The sequence below is a fragment of the Schistocerca americana genome, chromosome 4 (genome assembly GCF_021461395.2).
Source record: "Schistocerca americana isolate TAMUIC-IGC-003095 chromosome 4, iqSchAmer2.1, whole genome shotgun sequence".
Lineage (NCBI taxonomy): Eukaryota > Metazoa > Arthropoda > Insecta > Orthoptera > Acrididae > Schistocerca > Schistocerca americana.
Window position 1 is genome coordinate 672,278,595 of NC_060122.1, and position 21,713 is coordinate 672,300,307.

The 21,713-nt window shown below is 43.8% G+C and overlaps 1 long non-coding RNA gene and 1 other non-coding gene across 2 annotated transcripts in view; one reads left to right on the forward strand and one right to left on the reverse strand.

Moving 5' to 3' along the window:
• Positions 1–21,713, forward strand: part of LOC124613114 — a 734,013-nt gene that overhangs the window by 217,621 nt on the left and 494,679 nt on the right. The gene's annotated exons all lie outside the window — the stretch shown is intronic.
• Trnar-ucg lies at positions 10,992–11,064 on the reverse strand. The gene has a single exon. It is a non-coding gene; the product is annotated as a tRNA-Arg (tRNA).

Consider the following 21,713-nt stretch of genomic DNA (forward strand, 5'->3'; position numbering starts at 1 on the left):
CTCAAAATCGCGAAAGTTATAGTACTGTTTTCTCCATGTGGGAACTCCAACATGCACTCTATTCTTCTCGCTCCTCCGCCCCAGGACCGGATGGTATCCACATCCAAATGTTGCTGCATTTATCAACCCATAGTCTGCGTTACCTCCTTCGCATTTATAATCGAATTTGGACCGACAGTACTTTTCCCAGACGCTGGCGGGAAGCTATCGTCGTTCCTGTTCCGAAACCTGGAAAGGACAAACATCTCCCCTCTAGCTATCGCCCCATCTCTCTCACGAGTAGTGTATGTAAGGTTTTGGAGCGTATGGTGAATTGCCGTTTAGCTTGATGGCTGGAGTCCCGCTTTCTTTTAACACCTGCCCAATGCGGTTTCCGAAAGCATCGTTCTGCAGTTGACCATCTTGTTTCTCTCTCCACTTATATCATGAACAATTTTCTCGGGAAACGCCAAACAGTAGCAATATTTTTTGATCTGGAGAGAGCATACGATACCTGTTGGAGGACAGGCATCCTCCGCACACTGTTCTCTTGGGACTTTCGAGGTCGGCTGCCCCTTTTTCTTCGCGAATTTATGGCAGAGCGCACATTTAGAGTGCGGGTGAACACTACTCTCTCCCGTACTTTCTCCCAAGAAAACGGGGTACCCCGGGGATCCGTGCTAAGTGTTGTTATGTTTGCTATTGCCATAAATCCAATTATGGATTGTCTCCTTCCTGATGTCTCGGGCTCCCTCTTTGTGGACGATTTTGCGATCTACTACAGCTCTCAACGGACCAGCCTTCTTGAACGACGTCTTCAAGGATGTCTCGATCGCCTCTACTCTTGGAGCACCGAAACCGGCTTCCGTTTTTCTCCTAGTAAGAGCGTTTGTGTTAATTTTTGCGACGTAAGGAGTTTCTTCCACCCTCCTTACATCTAGGACCTGTCAACCTTCCGTTTTCGGGCGTCACTAAATTCTTGGGTCTTATGTCTGACAGAAAACTGTGCTGGTCCTCCCACGTTTCCTATCTTTCGGCTCGCTGTCTGCGATCGCTCAACACCCTCCGTGTCCTGAATGGTACCTCCTGGGGAGCGGACCGAGTGATCCTTGTCCGCCTCTATCGCGCCTTAGTGCGCTCGAAATTGGACTAAGGAAGCATAGTTTACTCCTCTGCTCGGCCGTCTATTCTTCGTCGTCTCGACCCTATCCACCACCGTGGATTACGTTTAGTGTCTGGAGGTTTTTACACCAGCCCTGTGGAAAGCCTTTATGCTGAGACTGCTGAACCTCCGCTGTCCAATCGGCGAGCAGTCCTGAGTCGTTATGCTAGCCATATGTTTCCCATGCCTGCTAATCCAGCCCATGACATTTTTTTCGACGTCTCCTTTGATGTAGTGTATGCAGGCCGCCCCTCCTCCCTACTACCACCGGGAGTCCGCTTCCGTCAACTGCTCCATTCTCTTTCCTTCCGCTTTCCTAAAACCTTCTTGACAACTTGGGGTACAGCACCGCCTTGGCTCCGTCCCCAGATCTGCCTGCTCCATGACCTTTGTCAATTTCCCAAGGATGGTACCCCTTCACTTGTTTATCGTCGGGCATTTGCTGCTCTATGTGCACAAATGAAGGAAGCCACATTTATTTACACTGATGGCTCGAAAACATCGTTAGGTGTAGGGAGTGCCTATATTGTTGGCGACACCCCAAATCAATTTCGGCTTCCCGACCAGTGTTCGGTTTATACTGCGGAGCCTTACGCTGTTCTCCAGGCTGTCCACTACATCCGCCGCCATCAGCGGATACAGTTTGTTATCTGCTCAGATTCTCTCAGCTCTCTCCCTAGTCTCCAAGCTCTTTACCCTGTGCACCCTCTGGTCCACCGGATTCAGGACTGTCTGCGTTTGCTCCACCTGGGGGGCGTCTCGGTGGCGTTCCTCTGGCTCCCGGGACATGTTGGTATCTGGTATCTGTGGAAATGAGGCGGCTGATATTGCGGCCAAGGCTGCAGTCTCTCTTCTTCGGCCAGCTATTCAATTGATTCCCTTCGCCGATCTACGGAGCGTTTTATGTCGTCGTGTCGTTCTTTTATGGCACGCACATTGGTCGACACTTCCCCATAATAAATTGCGGGACGTGAAAGCTCTTCCTTGTGCTTGGACCTCTTCCTCCCGAACGCGTCGTCGGGAGGAGGTAATTTTAACTAGACTCCGGATAGGGCACTGTCTTTTTAGCCATCGACATCTTTTAAGCGGCGATCCTCCCCCACTCTGTCCCCACTGCTCTCAGCTGTGGACGGTAAGACACCTTTTAATTGAGTGCCCCTATTTTACTCCGTTACGCGCCAGTCTACAGCTGTCGCCTGATACATCTTCAATTTTAGCAGATGACACGCGCTCGGCCGATCGCGTTCTCGAGTTTTAGTGCCAGTGAAATGACGTCAGTCATTTGAAGCTTTTTTTTTTTGGGACAACCAACCCCTTTATGTAGTGGATTTTTAAGCCTTCCTTCTGTTTCCAATTTTTTGAGTTTCGTTCCCATTGCTGCTGGTTTCCATTTTCGGTTTGTACTGTTCCTAAGTCACTGACCGGGCGCTAATGACCATAGCAGTTTTGCGCCCTAAAACCAAAACAAAAAAAAAAAAAGAGACTGCCACGCCAGAAGAACAAAGATGACCACAGCATTTACGAAAAGAGTATGTAACATCAGTATGACCTCATTGTAAAGTTGTTTTTGTAATGCCATTTAGCCTGAAGGTAAGGTAGAACCCTCGAAACGTGTCGCTAAATAAATAAATAGAATAGTTCACTAAAGGTTGTTCGTAGTATGTAGTTATTGACAGGTCTTCTGTTACACAGCCGCGCTACCCAGTGAAAAAAGCACTGCAACATATTATGAGGTAACACTTGGATCGTCCAACACACGTTCACTAATGTTCTATCGCATACTGCACAGAGCCTATTACTTAACACCATAATTACACTGTGAAATGGTAGCTTGGTTATTGGTCCGAAATTGGGCCTTCAGAATGCAGCGGCTTCAAGTACCCACTATATACCTGTCGCAGCGAGATGTGTGTGATATGACCGTTGAACTGAAAATTGTAGGAGTACGCTTTTCTGTGACGATGAACTGTTACGGAAGCGGGGCAGGAACTTGGTCAGCAGAACGCTGGCGGATGTACGGGCGTTCCTATCTGTGCCCTGAGTGCATTGTTATTGTTGTTGTCGCAATCGACCGCAATCTCGATAGTGTTATCTTTGCGAGAGGCTTATCAGCGCGCTGTTGATCGCTCCATCATGTCCCTCCTAATTACAGCCACGCCACGCGCCGCAGGCCCTGCCTGCTGTCTGCTGTGTTGGGCTCTGCTTTGCTCTGTGCTGTCTGCCCAGCTGTCAGCAGCTCGGCGTCTCTCCAGCTGCGCACGGTGCAAGGTTGCTGGCGTACGTGAAAGTGCTCCAGCGATTCTCTAACTACATTGCGATAACTTTTAAGAGACTGCGCATCACAATTTTAACTTCCGTTGGATAACGTTAAGAGTCCTCTTGTATTTATAACATTATATGGACAAGGAACATACTCATCATTGAACTGACATCATCAAGAGCCTCTGTCAATGATAATCTTCCAACGCAGGTTCTCTTCATAGAAATGAATAGTAAAAAGAACACTTCATTCACTTGGTACACCTCGTAACTTTGGCTGTCAAAAGTCTTCATACATGGTGTTCTAGGAGGTATGGTCAGTATTCAAAGATATGACAGCAACAATCATTTAAAGCAAAAAACTTCATATGGTCATACGAGACGAACAGTTGAATATGACAGTTGTGGTCTATGAAGTCGGGAAAATACAACAAACGGGCCAACAGAAACAACCGAAGCTACAGCGCATACGCCCCGCGCGACATTTTAAATATTCTCTCGCTTTCTTTGCTTAAACTGTTTGTCCTAGAGAAAATGTGAATCGGAGCTTTTTTGTAGGAAATTTTATATAGCTTAATTCTGTATCGCGACACGTTTTTGCTAGAGGCCGCGGTGTTAGTTATTCTAGAAAAACGACAAAAGTGACAGAAACCAATTGGAATATAGCATTTGTCCTTATGAAGTTTTTTTTGTTTTAAGCCGAATACCTCTTAGGAAACTCGGTATATTGCATCTTAAGGCTTCTGCGTCTCTTCAAAGTAGGAACTTCTGTGGCCATGTTGGTCCAGGTATAAAGCTACTGCGATCTCGTCTCAACTTAAAGACGCGCGTCGTCTCTCCGCACGACTCGCCACATGCAAATAAAACAACCGACCCACACTACATATGTGACTATCTGTGACATCTTATTTATAGTTTCCTTCGCGAGTATCATACATCGTTAAGAAGTAGTCGAGATACACGTCACTCCTCTATGGTATCATCGCGTATCATTCCACTCAGACGAATGATCTAGTTGTCAGAAGCCTCTCTATAGATACTGATACTTTATGAAGTTAATAGCAAGCATTTTCTGGGGACACTAATGAGCTTACTATCTGCACATATCATTGTTTTGTCTTGATAAACATTGGTCTATTCAAGACAACTCTGTTACAGTCGAAGTAGTGTGCCTATACCTTCATAAATATAGTTTTCTTATCCCAAATATTTAAACATTAACGACGATTATATCATACTGATAACGATTTGTATTCATGCTAGAATTACCAGAAAAAGGCTTCCAGCATAGGCCTCTGAGTAAAATATCAGATTCTGGCTAACTTTTCATTCCATAATGGGTTTATATTTTTGTCTTCGGTGTTTGTGAAATTACTTTCGGAGTACTTAGAAGTTAAACTTTCTTATAGCTGTTACTACTCTACACCCACAAGACTTGGAGGAACTTACAGGCTTCCTTAATCAAGAGAATGTGACATAGCATACAACTGCTTCGAAAGCGGGAGCTACTCAAAGAAATTAGGTCTTAAATGACAAGAAGTGACAGTGATGAATCTAATCTAATCAAAAGCCCATCTCCTTTCTCAAATACGCTTTGACAATTGCAACTTCTTCCATCTATACATCACACCAACCGAACAGCATTTACTCTCTCGCCCAACAGAACAACAACTGTTCTCGACATCCTCTGAACTACTACTGCACCAGTGGAGGCGGCGGAATAATAATCTTTGGCGCAATCTCTGTCACTATGACTCAGTGTAGCCACCTTTCAAGGTCTACAAAAGAGACTGCTTACACCACGATTTTCCGCCTTCTTCTGGAGTATTGCTGTGCATGTGGGATCCGCATCATGTGGGACTGACCAAGGACATTAAAAAAGTCCAAAGAAAGGCAGCTTGTTTTCTGCTATCAGCGTATCAAAGAAAGCAGTGTTGTCGATCACTCCTTCGTCTACAGCAGGTAGGAAGGAGCTTTTCTGAGTATCTGAGCTTGTGGAAACGAGGCAGTAAGCAGTGGAGCAGGCTCGCGACAGGGCATCATTGGGGAGGAAGGATGGGTGGACGTAGGAGAAAAGTTATGGCGAACTACCCGTCAGTCATCAAAACAAAGGCGTTTTTCGTTGCGGCAGCATTCTAGTCCGATTGCTAAAATACTCTGTTGGTGCCCACCTGCTCAGGGGGAAATGATCATAATGAGAAAATAAGAGAAACAAGAGTTAGCAGAGAATGATTTCTTTTAAGTGCTCGTTTTCCCCCGCGCGCCGCTCCAGAGCGGAACGCTAGAGAAATAGCCTGAAGGTGGTTCGATGAACCTTCTACCACGCACTTAATTATGAATTGCAGAGTAATCATGTAGACGTAAATGTTGGCGGATGAATGGACTCCTTAAAAGTCTTTCAGTGCAAATACAAAGAAGTTCCTCGTACGTGCGTCATGGGAGGCCGCTGACTGTAAGTGTGGCACCATGCTGAGACTGCCTATTGTGTGGCGCACTAAGAATATAAAGCTGCGTACTGCATCTGGCGGACACAGTTAGCCAAGTATCCGGCTTCTGTGGGACGGCTGGCGAGCAACCACTGCCCATCCGACGGCAGCTCACAAGCTGCCGCAGGCATACGGGTCATTGTTACAGAATTCTCTCAGCTTGATAGCAGCAATCCTTGCTAATTACTTTCGTAAACCGTCCACGAACGACAAGACCTTTACTGGATACGGCTTCGTAGCTCGAAGTGTGGCTTAGGTTCACCCAGAAATAGTTTTTCTGTCGCCATGAACGGTTAACGAGGATCAGAATTATTGCAGAACTGACGTATTGCAGGAGGAAGGGAACCCAATATTACGTGCACCGTAATTGTATTGCTGAATTTACGGTGACGAATCCAAGGGGGGTCAGACTCGACCGCTGTGTATTTACCCGATCTAACGGATCTGCCCACGATAGACCTGGAGAACTGACCCCAGTCTCTGTGTCTACCCGAGCTCCAGATACAGATCTCATCGTAAGGTCCGACACTGACTGCACGTCGTTCAGCGTATCAGAGAAAGCAGTGTTGTCGATCTCTCCTTCGACTGCAGCAGCTAGGAAGGAGATATTATTTTGCTGGGTATCAGAGCATATGGAAACCAGGCAGAGCAGCAGTGAAGCAGGCTTGCGACATCTCTACTGTGGGACAGTGTTTTGCATCCCCTCCTACCCCCTTACTTTTTATGTCCAGTGACCTCGCTATTGAGAGATAGGGCGTCATTGGGAGAAAGGATGGGTGGATATAAGAGAAAAGTTATGGCCAACTACCCACCGCTCCATCCATCCACTGTGGCGAGATGAAGCCTTTAGCATGCCTCCTGTTTGGGCACTGCTCTCGAACACAAGGTTTCACCTCTGGTGTTTGGAACCGTGTAGCCAGTATGTTTAAAAGAAGACTGCCCACGAGCAGGGCGAGGACTTGTATTTTGGACACTCAGTGTCATAAATTTATTAAATTTGTTCCTCCTTCGCTTCTCCCGATGAGAGAGTATGGAAGAAGAGCTAGCATATTTTTTCTGGGAGTCTACAGCAACCGAGTTTCTAAATTGTTCGTCTTGAGCTCTGTGTTTTTGAATACTTTCCTCGTCTGCCTCGGTCCCTTAACGTAAGAGAGATAGAGAATCAGCTCTTTTCGTGACGAAGTCGTTTAGTAAAGTCAAGAGTGTCGTTAAGATGTTCATCTTACTCGAGTGGCAGACGTACGAGAAAGCTATTCGGTATCATGAAAGACTGGCTTGTAAAATTCTCAAAACGCACGTTCAGGGAGGTAACGTTCTATTTCCTCGTACTTGGTATCTCGCTAAACGATAAAAAATAAGAAATTCTAACCCATAGCAAGGGTTACCGACTACAGTTTTTCCCGCTAAATCGTGGTGAATGATAAAAGGAAATAGGCAAAGGGGTAGGGGGGGGGGAGGGGAGAGATGATGAATTGATACACGAAATATTCTCAAACCCTAGAGTATCTAGCGAAGTCTAGACCAAAATTTAGTTTTCATTGTATGTATTCTTCTTTAGTTCGATACTTCATCAGAATTCTGCTTTATGAAGCATCTGTTGCCATCGATATTGCTATTTCTATAAACCTAACTTAGTAGTTTGCGGGCGTTAAGGACTGTGTTCTAAGCCTTGATGGCATCGACGGCGACAAGAACAACAAAAGATAGGAAGATCCCTTGGTATTTCGCATTAGCAACGTACCTGAAATTATTGCCGCTACTTTTAATTCGCGGATGGAGTTTCTGCCCTTTTTTTTTTTTTTCTAGATGGAAACCCATCGTGCAGATATTTTCGGTAAGAAGTGTTTCACCCTTAATAAAATCACTACGCTGCCTTATCAGAGAGGTAATATCCGTATATGGAAGTTTCCTGCAACTGATAGGTCTTCATTTTACCATCTAAAGAGCAAAGAAAGCCGTGTATGGCCTTATCCCGTACTTGCCCATTAGAACTGGTGCATGTAGTTTAAATAAGGATCAGAAATTACTGGTTAAGGCTAGAAAATTACACAACATTTCTGGTTTTCGTCCTTAATAATGTTGGTGACTACGGCATAAATGCTACTAGCACAAACCTTATTCTCAGTCACAGCAGAAATTTCAAAATTTCCATTAATTTTCTTCATGTAAACCGCCATGTGTGTATCTCGTTAACTTACATGTAGAAAAGTAACGATAATCAACACTTATGTCGCTACCCGTTTTTTCTAACCGTAATTGTGCGTATTTTATTTTATTGAAATCGCTACCTACTTGCGACGAAACTCGGAAAAGTCGTTTGGCTCGCCATTTTTTGTGAAACGTCTTTGCCAAAAGACAAGTCGACAGTTGAAGGCAGATCAACAACGATCAAGGCTTGAAAGATCAGAACATTTTATATAAAGCCGCAAGGAACAGAAAAGAACATGGTACGTGCAGAAGCTTTCGTCATCACGATGTTAATGACCGCGTCAATAATGATAAGAGTAAAGCAGAGCGAGAGTCAACGCTATCGATCCGGAAAGCGTAAAGCTCGTGCAATATGCGCTCTATTCAAATCATGGGTCGCATGTGCGCCACCATTGTGACCAGTTAGTAAGTGAAGTCTGAGAATACTACAATGCACTCATTGGCGTAATACAGCAGTATTTAAAGTCATCTTATTTGTACGACTTTCTAAAGCCTACACATGATAATTTTCTACGTAAAATTTTGTGTAAGCGGTCGTTGATGGCTGTAAGATACTGGAGGAACTTTATTGCGTGTACAATAGCTGCACTTGGCTTTTCTTGATCACTCAGCAATCGATTCCGGCGCATTATAAACAAGTACAGCAGTTGTACACAAAATGCAAATCCTCAGATTCTCTGTGTTTTATTGATTTACCGGAGATAAGAGAGTATAACATGGATATCAACAAAAGTAAAGCAACGGTAACGGAGTGTAGCTGAATTAAATCAAGCCGTGCTGAGGAGTTAGATTAGGAAATAAGATACTAAAAGTAGTAGATAAGTTCAGTATTTGGGCAGCAAAATTACTTATGATTACGAAGAGGATATAAAATTCAGATTGAGTGTCACAAGAAAAGCATTTCAGAATAAAAATATTAGTTAACATATAATATCAATTTAACTGTGAAGGAAGTCTTTTTCTGAACGTAGTTGTCTGGGGTGTAAACTTGTACAGAAGTCCAGACGAGAATACAAGCACTTGAAATATGCTAAAGATTAGACGGCTATATCGAGTAACAAGTGAGATTGTACTGTACCGAATTGCGGACACAGAAATTTGTGGCACAATTTGATTAAAAGAAGGGATCAGTTGACACGACACATCCTAGGCATCAAAGAAATGTCGATTTGGCAACGGAAGGAACTGTGTGGAGAGGAAGCGGGGTAAAAATTGAAGAGAGGACCAAGTCTTGAATATAAGAAGCAGGTTCAAATTAATGTAGATTGCGGTAGTTCCGCAAACGTGGATGTGAAGAAGCTGGCACTGGATAGACTAGTATGGAGGCCAGCATCAAACTAGTCCTCGGACTGAACACCACGACGACGACGACGACGACGACGACGACGATATGCTTCAGGATCCTCTTGTTATATGATTTAATTTGCAATTATTCCAAAAACTTGAACGACTGGACTACGGAATCTTTAAACTTCCTTTCAATGACTGCTGTGAAAGGTTCTTGAAGTGTCACCTTGTTGCCATTACAGACACGTAAAAGATAGTTTTGCAGCACTACGTTTTTCAGAACTTAGGTATTTTTCATTTAGACATGTTCGGACAATTCTTTTTGTGTATTTGTGTAGCTGTAACGACGCGAACGGCTTCTTGTGTGTAAGCAACCAGAAAGTCGAATTAATGTATTGACAGGCGAGCAAAATTACGTCATTAGGAACAACGAACCGGCCGCTATAGGTTAATATTGACAGTTTTAGAATTCATTTGGCCAGCTATCTGTGACGTAATTACGCGCTCACGTATTTGGAATATCGACTTCGTGCCCGTGACAATACTATTTCTCACACTTGTCAACTCACAGCGACGGCCAGTCTCCGTGATGTTGTGAAAGGTTAGGTCCATTTGTCCGGTGAGGGTGGCCTTTACTGCATGTGGCGCCGCCCTGTAACAGTGCCCCGAACTGTACGGGGACGACTAGCGTCGCGACGCAAACGGTGGCGGCGCTAGCGTCAGCGCCACTGCGTAGTTCGCAGCGCCGCCGTTGAACGTCGTCGCAGTGGTGCGTCCAAAGCAGGGGAAACCATGAATACACCAAATTAGTGCAGTCCTTAGACAGTACGTGTACGATCGGTCTTATTAACACGTTCAGTGAAGGGAACCATGGGAATAAGCATGTGTAGAGAAGTTGTGCTGGAGAAAGATTAGGTTACTAAAGAAGACAGATTACAAGTACGGACTGCAAGTATCTCAAGGCATATTTTCTTATATTTTCCTCAGTTTTATTAAATTACTTCATATGAATGTTGATATAGTTCCTAGGGCAATGATTTTTGTTGCTCGAACTGAGTAAATTCTCGGAGAGTAATCATCTCACTGTCAGTGGGAACAGTGGGCACAGATGATGGTACTATCTCCGTCTTCCCAACTAATTGCTATGTTTCGTCAAATTGCTACCGCAGACAGGAATGACAGTATTATAAAGTCTAAATACACTGGTGGAACACTCTTGTAAAGCGTTTTTTGGTCACGGATACGTGATCTGTCGCAGAAATGTTTCGTTGATAAATGTGGACACCGTTTCGTTATTTGCTAATCGATTCAGGGATCTGCACAGCCCGTCCAGTCAACCGTTTAACACGCGTGCGAACAACAGTAGTTTCCTCACACCATCAAACAGATTTTGCTCAAATTGCGCAGATGTTTATTCACCTAAATTTATTCTAGCGGAGAACATCGGTTTTCCTACACCTTTTGAGAAATGAAGACACTACTACACCCGGCACTCATTTACGTAATGTTTCAAAGTATTGTTATAAGATGTGCCTCGACAATATTGTTACCAAAGAATGAAAACTGAATAAATCTAGAGTTGCATTACGCACACACAAGATTAAAAATATCGACCGTGACAGGACTCGAACCTGCAATCTTCGGATCCGAAGTCCGACGCCTTATCCGTTAGGCCACACGGTCAGCATGGCTGGGACAACTAAATTTACGGTATTGATGTAATGCATAGAATGTTTATAAATGAAAATACAAAAACTGAATTTTTTGTTAGTCTCTATTTACGTTGGTTACTGATTTTCGATCCAAAAGGAATAAATTAAGCCATTTCTTATAACAAAATGTCAAAACAGTATCTCATTGTGTTGCTTCTGTACATTAACTTCCTCTTCATGATAACAACTAATGTGTTTTACATTTTTTATAATGACGAACAATAAATGACCTCGATTGAGTTTAGAAGAGCATTAATTTGCAACATTGTGTAGTGACGCACAATACAGAAATACGAACCAGAGTAATTTTTAGTTGGTCTCAGAGTATCTACAGTTTCCTCGAACTAAATGAAGGCGAATCTTCTGCGGCGAGCTGTTTTACAGCAGCGAACTGTTCAGCGCCCGTTTCCGCTATTCTACCCCGCGACCTTGAAGTGTGACGTCACCGTAGGCGTGCCTGCGGATGCTGAGTGAACAAGCGCGATGTGTGAATCAGCAACCGGGACAGTTACTAGCGACTGCCGTTGTTGGTAAACAGCAGAGCGACTGCCAGTAGTAGGTCAGCGTCCTGCACGCCCCGCTGCTCACCTTATCTGGGCAGATAACAGGCGACTGTCCGGCGACGCACGTCGTGCGCTGCATTCCGCTACCTGGCCTAGTTTACTCGAGGTGTTAGCGCTGTTTGGTCGGCACACATGTAATGGGTTACGCGTACAGAATCAGGTGAAAGTTGGTTGCTCGGCAAAACATTGGTGCCTCAAACTGCAAATGGGAGCGGTGTACCTAACTGTCTGTATCATTACACATGGTTCACAGCTCAGTAGTCTTAAAAAAGTGTTTATTTTGTATCACTCGTAGCGTCGTACGACGCAGATATTTTTGCTGATAATGTTAATTTTACAAATATCGTGTGTCTGTGCTGAAAAGTGCTGTACTGGTGAAAGTATTTGATCGGTTGAAGAACGCGCTTGACACTTTTATCGGCATTCATACAATAGGCAGACAACCAATGAAAAGAGTTTGATAAAGCATTTCATTGAGTTAATTTGGAACTCCACATATGGCGATGTCATGATGTACGCAACGGCCACATATTCACACAGAGATAAGTAGTCATGGATTCCATTTTAAAATTGCAGTCAGAAGGTGCTCGCCACAAAAATTTCAGAAGTTCTGACAGATAATGATCGCTACGTCTAAACTAGTTACGGAAATAAGAAACAACCTCTAGTAGCCTAGCGTGGTGATTTCACCTTCAAAATATCTTTCATGAAAGCTGTAACGCGCGATGTTAAGACGGATCTCATTAGAGTTAAGTAGGGGACGTAGTGGTAGAGTCCTGATGCATAATGGATTCCAATTATTCCCAATTCCAGTCAGGTGTTTTGTCCGGTTGTCATGAGCATTGGCACTTCGGAGAACAGAGTTGGTAATGTTGACGGGACAAGTTGAAAAAACCTGTTTCTTCGGCGGGCTGGTGTAGCCATGCTCATGCTAGAACTGGAAACTGGATGTTAATGGAGATAAACTGATAGTTATGACCGTATCAAAAGCAAAAACGCAGTGCCGTTAACAATGTACTTGGTTAGGATATGACCTGTAGAAACTCACCTCGCTGAAGTGTTAATTAGCCACAACAAACCTCAGTCATGCCATACAGACTCTACATCGAAATATCCAGAAAAACATCAACAGTCACTCAAGATGCGCTGCTTTGGGGGTGCACTGAATCCAGCGCCACGCGTCACAAGGAAGGGCAGTTTGTGATTATACTGAGCATCCCTTCCGTTCCCAAACTTGGTGTCCCGTTTCGTACTGCAATGGAGCAGGGTCTCGTGTGTTCAGTGTTTCGAAAGGTAATGCAGTGAGTTTTCTTTCGGAGCGTTGGTTTGAAACGTGTCCAACTTGGCACATTGAAACAGTCCTTCCCTCATACCGAACATGTGCCGCGGCTGAATTTTCATTGCGATCTATGGCATTTGCAGTACGTGATATTCCATTTAGTCAGGGGTGTCTGCGACTGGGGGGAATCCAGGAGGCAGAAATCGATGATAGACGTGCTACTTCGCCTCTTCCGTCACGGGACCTATGGATTGCATAAACGTAGTCGCCCGATTTTGCTGTTCCAACTTAGTCGTGCATTCCTTTTATATATTATTAGCTGGGAACATACTGAGTTTTCACTTCTCGAAACACCACTCCACAGATTCCGAGTAGGTGACTCCCATTGCATCTCCTTTTGCACGCCAGCAGGTGCTTGAAATTTCTGTCAGCTTCCATACACTGGTTTCTCTGTTCTGCGACTTCCGTACTAAATGTGGTTGGTGGTTTTGTAACTAATGCGAGACACTATTACATAGTTTCAGAACTGTACACATTAACAGCTACTTCGAAAAAAATAACATACAAGCATGTTTCTGATGACTGCTATTTTTTCTAGTCACTGCTGAAAGACATTGCTACGTATTCCCACGATTAATACCATTGGTTTGAATTCATTTTCTCGTATCTCTAAAGGCTGGCCACACTTGGCTCACAAATATCGGTGCCAATCTTCCTGCCGGCCGGAGTGGCCGAGCGGTTCTAGGCGCTGCAGTCTGGAACCGCGCGACCGCTGCGGTCGCAGGTTCGAGTTCTGCCTCGGGCATGGATGTGTGTGATGTCCCTAGGTTAGTTAGGTTTACGTAGTTCTAAGTTCTAGGTGACTGATGACCTCAGAAGTTAAGTCCTATAGTGCTCAGAGCCATTTGAACCATTTTGAACCAATCTTCCTCATATTTTTGTTCCGTGAAAACATTTTAAGGTGAACATTGCCGTCGCTTTGAAGTTATTGCGCTCCTCCTAGCGTTGGTGATGGCGTTACAATCTACTTTTCATGTGGGATACGTAGCGCCGGATAACGAATGAAAAGTAAACGGTGAAACCCATTACACAGCTCTCAGAATATATGGTCACAAAGGTATTATCTTGCCACTACAAATAGGTGCGGGAAACTCTTTAAAAGCCAGGAAGGCTAGGTATTGTTTTCAACGGCTTTTCACAAACTATGATCAGTTGAAAATAGTTCAAGTCGGTACTGTTGCTTGCATGGTATCAGCCTTGATAAATTGTAACTCAGACTCAGTGTACAGCGTCAAAATAGCAGTGTGTGCACATATGAACATTATTCTGAAAGTTCATATGAACATTATTCTGAAAGTTTCTGCAAATTTCGCATTCATTTATTTTCCTGAAAAAACTTCGTTCCCACTAAGTCAACTACGTTGCGGAAGACAGTTCGAATGCTCAAGACAAATTCAGAGGTGATTACTTTGGCGAGGACCCGGACGATTTCTTTTCGCGTCCTTCCGCAATTCGAGCTTGTGTTCAGTGTGTAACGACCACTTCACCGATGAAACGCTTTCTTCTGATCTTAACTTACTTTCCGAACAATCAGGTCAACAACCTATCTTAAGTTTCAACAGAGTTACGACGGATTGTGTCAGAATAAGTGATAATCAGGTAATATCATCAATTTCCTAATAAGTTTCTCCAAACTATTTCCAAAAGCTAATTACTTACGCTTAAAAAATGTCCTCAACCTCATCATGATCAGTTTTTTTGTACTTAGCATTCTACGGCACAGCTAAGCTCGTTCGTGTCACGAGCTCTAATAGAGCTTTCCATAGATTTAGCAAGAGGAACAAGGCGAAATATGAAACCACGCGTTTGTTTCAACTTGGTCCGTCTAATTAAAAAATTAAACCGGAAAATCTGCGTATTAAATGATGAAGAAAGCTTCCAGAACATGATTTTTTGTCGCAGAAGCGGAAACATTGTCTCGAAACGTGGAGGACGCAGTCTGAGAGGTCGCATGCAGAGCACAATGGCAGGGTCGTCGTTTTTTTGTTCCTCTTGATGAGGTAGCCGGAGAGCGCGGAGCTGGTAGTTGTGCGTTCTAAAGCGGCGTCAAGTAATTGCCGCGTCCCAAGTGGGACTGGCTAGTCTTCATTAAACCTGGAGAGCAGAGCCGGGCTGGAGGCGTAACCATCTCTCGGCTAGGGAACGAACGGTCAACTCATTCCTGTGGAGGGCATAGCGCTGCCATCTCATGGCGAGGCGTGAAGCTACTGGTGCTGTAAGCTGCCACCGCGCGGCGCTGCGGTGCGCGTTTGTGGAGGACGAAGTGTCCAAGGTTTCGGTTTCAGTTCACAGGTACCGCAAACATGATCACGTCGGCCGCCTGCGCGGATGGATGCGGACGGGGAAGAACAACAGTAGTCTTCAGGAGCACGAAGTATGAAGACAACGGTAGTCAGGCTAAAAGTTTGCGGTTTCCCACCCAATTCGGATGAACGTGCAAACAGGTCTTCGACGAAGTAGTACTCCGACAAAGGGTTTTCGAAACTGTGTGAATAAGTGTTCCGCAAGAACTATCATAACAAGGCGATTTTCTCCCAACATTTGACGATACTAATTATTTTTTAAAATTTTGTTATGATTTATGTATTATTAGTTATGATTTAAAATGGAAGTAAACACTGAATATAAGCTTTTTTCATTTTTTAAGAATTCTATTAACCTTCAAAATAGGCAAGGTGTTCCTTCAAATTACCAGGATTCTGAGTGTGTTTCGTGAGAGGAAAAATTTGGGAACTACAGCTCTAATTCATGATTTCACACATGCTTCTTGGTCAAATAACTGTGTGTCCATTTGATTCAAGATCAGCTTCTTAAGCGGAAACACCTGTGTAATTATTGTAGTCCAAAAAAACTACATGGTCTTGCAGAAACGAAAGCGAAGTTTTGGATAAAAGAAATTATTTCTTTTTCAGCTCACGAGGTACAGGACTCATCTAATTAACTTCTTTTCGGTAGTCTCGTGTGTTCAGGAATTATCATCGGACATTTAATCTAATAGAAAATGAAACGAAATCAGGAGCTAGTAAACACGTAATGCCAGTCGCTCGGTAGCTAGATGGGTAAATGACAGACTACAAAGGTCGCGGTATCGATCCACAGTTGGTCCTAGAACTTTTTCTGTCACTTATTGTTCCTTTAACCTCTGGCAGTGAGCCGATAATGTGAAAAATACCATTCGTAGTTCACGTTAAGCTACAGCACCCCCTTCGCCCTCCCCGTGTAATTGGCTGAGTCAGTCAGTTCAAGGGCTCCAGGAAGGCCAAGACATCCCACATTCATTAGGCACAGTGGGTTTCAAACCAACTTTGGGGTTGAGGCTAGCATTACCTTAGCCAAAAGATTAGTAGTAAATAAAGAACACGCCAATTACTACGAAGTAATGGTCAATTCATAAAAATAATACTTAATGAAATAAAATTTACCGGCAGTGCGTTATGGACTGTGTTCCAAAAGCAGAGATTTTTTTTAAACTGTTTAGTAGAGAAGATCCTTAGTTACAGCACACAGTGTACGCAGTTATATTACTAACACCCTTATTTTATATTTACCAAAAATCAGTTTTGTTATAGTGTTAATAATTCTTCGATTTTTGTAGGCCTGAGGGCCTTAAAGAAATGTAGAGCTGAAATTATCTCAGCGGATGGATGCGAGACTCAGCCGACTCTTTTCTGTTACGTCAATACAGAGGGGTACATCATCTACAAGCAGACGTAAATTCCTGGTGGCAGTCTAGCATGCAGTTGGCTGATCGGCCACGGCTAACAGACCAAGCTCTGCACATAAGGGATAGTGGCGACCTCTTTCTGCCCATTGGCGTCTATTCACTATCGAAAATTGAATTGAATATTACCACGTCGTTACCACAACAAAATCCAAATTCGAAAACCCGTATTGTCAAAGAAGTAGCAGTGGACAGACAGGGTTGTCTTCTGGACGGAGAGTGATGCTATGTAAACAAACAAACCCCGAATATTCCAGAATATGCAAACATTACAAACATAAACAACTTCTAGAACCTTCTGCAAATGATACATACCAAATAACAAATATTCGCCGGTAACAGGATCAGCAGCATGCCAGCTAGCGACGCTAACCGCTTCTCTACATGGCATGCAGCATAACTCACGGCTGTGTGAAGCTCAGGTAGTTCTAATCCTCTGACGACGTCACTCTTTCTGTACCGATACTTGTTTTCGGAATCAGGGGGCCATTAGGGATCCTAGTGAAAGAGTGCTGTAACTTTCGATAACGCTTGGTATGTTTAAAGCGTGACCCTGTACTGCACCAAGAGCTAGTTGTCACAAAAACTGCCTTTTGCCTCAGATTGCAAAACGTTTTCTGCTATTGCACCTCGCTTTGATTGTAGTATTCAGCGAGATCCAACAACAAAAGCTGTGCATGTTCAAAAGCAAATGTACTGTCCCCGTTCCAACTACAGCGGGGTCCTAAAAGCACTTACAAACATTGGCAACCGGTCAGGCTGTACTACCACCACTTTCACTATCTGCCCATTCTTCCTCTCATTTAGTTGTGGCGGATGAAACTGACTCATCAGAAAAAAGCTTGTTCCATTCCCCTACTGCAAATTGCCCTGAGCTATGAGCGCAGTGCTTTCGCCAACGACGCTGAAAGGCGACAATCAACTTCAGGGAAGAAGCTGATCCTAATGTACACATGAGTAAGGTGAGAAGTAAAAATTTGTTACTAATTTTGCTACTTCAACATTAACTAGAAGAAATGGTGATTCAGTATGTGTTCCAGCAATGTACCAATGGCAGAGTTGAACAAAAAATGAGACAGTTACGTCTGATGTTTGATATTACACTGATCACTGTTCTATGCAGTCGATAAGTTCACGTCCGTCTACACACACACTCTGCAGGCCACCGCATCGTGCAAGACGGAGAGTACCTGGTACCACCATTAGTCATAACTTTTCCCGTTCCACTCGCAAATCGGGCGAGAAAGAAACGACTGTCTATAAGTCTCGGTATGAGCCCAGATTTTTACCTTCATGGTCCTTTCCCTAAATTTACGTTCGTGACAGTAAAATCGTTCAGCTGCAAATGCCGAGTCTCTAAATTTTCTCGATGCTGTTTCGCGAAAAGAAAGTCGAATTCCATCCAGATACTCAAGTTTGAGTTCGCGAAGTATGACCATAATACTTGCGTGCTGATCAAACCAATCAGTAGCAAATCTAGGTACACGCCTTTGAATTGCTTCGATGTCTCCCTTTAATTCGACATGGTGGGGATCCCAAACACTCGAGCAGTACTCAAGAAGAGATCGCATTTGTGTAAAGTCTGACATTTGCCTTCCCTACTACCGTCCTTACGTGCGCGGTCAATTTCATATCGCTCTGAACGTTACGCTTAGATATTAAATCGACGTGGCTGTGTTAAACATCACAGTGCTAATGCTATGTTCGAATTATGGGATCGTACGCCACAGCGTCATCTGCAAACAGCCGTAAATTGCTGCTTACCTTGCACGTCAATCATTTATGTATACAGAGCGGCTCTATCATCCTTCCCAGGTCATTTCTGACGATACCCTTGTCCTTGATGAACACTCGCCCTCGAGGACGACGTACTGGGTTGTATTACTCAAGAAGCCTTCCAGCTGCTCACGTATCTGGGAACCTAAATCATATGCTCGGACCTTCAACAGTATGCAGTAGCGCCAGTGCCAAATGCTTTTCAGAAGTCTAAGAATATCGAATCTGCCTGCTGCCCCTCATCCATGGTTTGCAGGATGTGGAATGTGATGTGAGCAAAGGGATAGCTGAGTTTAACATGAGCGATGCTTTATAAATTGTACTAGTATGTGGACAGCAGCTTTCCTGCCTCCAGTAAATTTGTTTTCGTACTGAGAATATGTCTAAGAATTCCGCAGCAGGCCGATGTTGTTAAGGATAGCACTCCTCTTACATACGGGAATCACCTGCATTTGTTCCCAGCCGCTTGGGACTTCATGCTAGGCAAGATATTAACGATGACTGCAAGCTTAGTAAGAGACCAATGCTATAGAGTACTCTCTACGCCAGGAATGCTGGTAGAGCAGAGACTTATTATTTATACCACAAGGCGTGCGGTAGGCAGAAAGAACTTAACAATTTTGGCAAAAATCAACATAGCTTCGTTGTTCTAAGAGCAGAAATTCAAACTTAAGAATATTCCACGTGTATATATTTTACAGTCACCTCCACCACCATCATTTGTAAGGCATATATAATACGGAATTGAGGTTTATAAACTAGTCCTTCGTAATACAGTAAATGTTATCAAATCGATCATTTTCTCTGAGTACTCCCTTACTTCGGTATTTTAGTTCTAGCACTTTAAAGTAACAGTTTGTTATAATGCGTTGGGGTCATAATTACAGATCTGCAAATTGTTTACAGGTAAATAATTAAAACTACAGGCGAATATAGCTGATTATAATATTATTATTCTTCATTGTTTGGAAGGTTTACTGGCCAACTTTCGTGCATTCTTATGGTCACGGTGCATCCAACGTTCAATGCTGTTAAACGTTACACGACAATTGTGCTGTTTAGGTGTCTGATAAGTACGTCATAAAGAAGCATTTTGCATGGAGTTGTTTGCATAGGGTTAAAACACACAATATTCTGTAATTATGTATAGCAGTATTCAGTTTAGTCAAATCATGTTCTTTATTTAGAGAAGGTGCATGTCAGGGCTCTTTATAAAATTGTTAAGACGGGTACCAAATTGTACATACGAGGCTTTTTAGAAATTTTTGTACTGCAGCGAATAAGAAAACCAAATATTCTAGTAAAAAAATCTTCAGTAATTTTTGCGCATGCATCGCACATAAAAACCAATTCCGACATTTTCTTCTAGCTTAAATATAATGCATCTGCACAACACTTAAGTTTTAGCCTGTTATCAATTACCGCATAGATTACAGTTAAGTTTACCAGTTTATCAGACAAACTGTCATTAAATGTATTTATTTCATTGGTTTCGAATTCTGCCAATGGTTTTTCTGTTGCTAGATGTACAGTGTCTACACCATCATATTTAGATACAACGTAACCATCCTTTTTCAGAAGATCCAAATGGGAATGCAATTTCATAAACAGATTTTTTTGTATGTCATTTGAACTACTCATGCTCATAAATTAAGGAATTAAGGATAATGCCGATACATGGCGAAACAACGCTCTGGTGGGCGGTTTTCGGGTTTAAATAACCTCGTGGTATGACCATGCGGTGCATTTGACCTGCGGTCGTCGCACGATGGCGCTGGCAGCAGTCCACATACGCAGAAGTGTGTTGGTGCATGTCAGAGTATGGTGCAGCGAGTAAGTGTGCAGACGTTTTAAGACGTGCTAATGGTGACTGTATTGAAAATGGCTGAACGAATACATATTGATGACGTTATGAGGGGTCGAATACTAGGGCGACTGGAGACTGGTCAAACACAGCAGGTCGTAGCACGGACCCTCCATGTACCACAAAGTGATCCCAAGATTATGGCAACGATTCCAGCAGACAGGAAACGTGTCCAGGCGCTACAGTACGGGATGTCCACAGTGTCCAACACCACAAGAAGACCGATATCTCACCATCAGTGCCCGCAGACGGCCACAGAGTACTGCATGTAGCCTTGCTGGGGACCTTACTGCAGCCACTGGAACAACTGTCTCCAGACACACATTCAACAGACGACTGAAGAGACAGGGTTTATTCCCCCGGAGATCTGCAAGGTGCATTCCACTGACTCCTGGTCAGAGGAGAGCTGTAAAGCTTGGTGTCAAGAACACCGTACATGGTCATTGGAACAGTGGTCCGAGGTTATGTTCACGGACGAGTCCAGGTATAGTCTGAACAGTGATTCTCGCCGGGTTTTAATCTGGCGTGAACCAGGAACCAGATGCCAACTCCTTAATGTCCTTGAAAAGGACCTGCATGGAGGTCGTTGTTTGATGGTGTGGGGTATGGTTATGATTGGTGCACGTACACCCCTGTATGTCTTTGACAGAGGAACTGCAACAGTTCAGGTGTATCGGGACGTCATTTTGCACCAGTATGTCCGCCTTTTCAGGGGTGCAGTGGATCCCACCTTCCTCCTGATGTATGATAACGTACGGCCCTACCGAGCTGCAATCGTGGAGGAGTACCTTGAAACAGAAGATACCAGGTGAATGGAGCGGCCTGCCTGCTCTACAGACCTAAACCCCATCGAGCACGTCTGGGACGCTCTCGGTCGATGTATCGCTGCACGTCTTCAAATCCCTACGACACTTTAGGAGCTCTGACAGGCACTGGTGCAAGAATGGTAGGCCATACCCCAGCAGCTACTCGATCACCTGATCCAGAGTATTCAAGCTCGTTGTGCGGCCTGTGTACGTGTGCATGGTGATCATATCCCATATTGATGCCGGGGTACATGCACAGGAAACAATGGCGTTTTGTAGCACATGTGTTTCGGGACGGTTTTCTCAACTTCTCACGAATACCGTGGACTTACATCTGTGTCGTGTATGTTCCCTATGTGCCTATGCTATTAGCGCCAGTTTTGTGTAGTGCCACGTTGTGTAGCACCACATTCTGCAATTATCCTTAATTTATGAGCATGAGTGTAGTAAAAATCTCTGGATATTTTGTTTTTTGCATGAGCTTCAACATGTGAGGACTTTCTATTGGTAATTGCAGTAAGTGCAGGTATATTGTATTCTCCGAGGCACAC